Here is a 770-nt window from a genome sequence, read left to right on the forward strand (position 1 = left end):
CTTCAAACCTACAGTCTACAGAGCTGACAGGGTCTGGAAACAAGTGTCAAGAAACAAAGTCATTCAAAGTCTCACTCGACCATTCATTATGTTTCCAGTCAGCTCATCAGGCACCATCTACAAAACCAACAGCAAAATGTTTCCTCCTTTACCTGAACCTGTTCTTTGAGTTTAAGAATAAATTTTCCTGCTCCCTTCCACTTGCTTTGGGCCTGAAACACACACTCTTGATCAGAGAGAATCCTCTGAGACGGTTTAGATGTTGAGGACTTCTTGTTTGTTGGCTCTTTTGTCACCTCTTCCAGGAGAACATAGTCACTCGGATTTGGATTGCTCAGAATGCTGTAGGAGTACTTGGCTTTGCAAAGAGTCTGTTTAAGAGCAGAAAAAGAAGGCCAAAAAGAAGGCATTACTTCAGATTCAGGTTACCAGGCAGATCCCTCAGCTGAGCACACAGCTCACCTACCCTGTGTAAAAGCGGCCTCCACCCCCCACCTTACAGACCCACACGTGGAAGCAGTGCACGGCTCACCTGCTGTATGACATCCTGCGCGGTGCTGAAGCGCGGTGCCTTGATGACAGTGCGTGGCTGCTCGGGGGAGACATCGTGTACCTGAACGAAGAAACTGTCATCCTCTGAGGTGATGGCTGCATCTTCCTTTGCTTCTTGAAAGACGTTTCTCTCATTTAAATTCTAAAAAAAAGAGAGCCAAATTCAGCTACTGCAGAGTGTAACTCAAAGCAGTGGTCATAGAAAGTTTTCATCACTT

The 770-nt window shown here is 46.1% G+C and overlaps 1 long non-coding RNA gene across 1 annotated transcript; it reads right to left on the reverse strand.

The window, feature by feature from the left end:
* Nucleotides 1-306: 306 nt before the first annotated feature.
* LOC116217606 lies at nucleotides 307-713 on the reverse strand. The gene is made up of 2 exons (XR_004162309.1): nucleotides 533-713; nucleotides 307-371 (listed from the first exon to the last, which is right to left on the reverse strand). It is a non-coding gene; the product is annotated as an uncharacterized LOC116217606 (long non-coding RNA).
* Nucleotides 714-770: the final 57 nt, after the last annotated feature.

This window comes from Meleagris gallopavo, unplaced genomic scaffold (assembly GCF_000146605.3).
Source record: "Meleagris gallopavo isolate NT-WF06-2002-E0010 breed Aviagen turkey brand Nicholas breeding stock unplaced genomic scaffold, Turkey_5.1 ChrUn_random_7180001830321, whole genome shotgun sequence".
Lineage (NCBI taxonomy): Eukaryota > Metazoa > Chordata > Aves > Galliformes > Phasianidae > Meleagris > Meleagris gallopavo.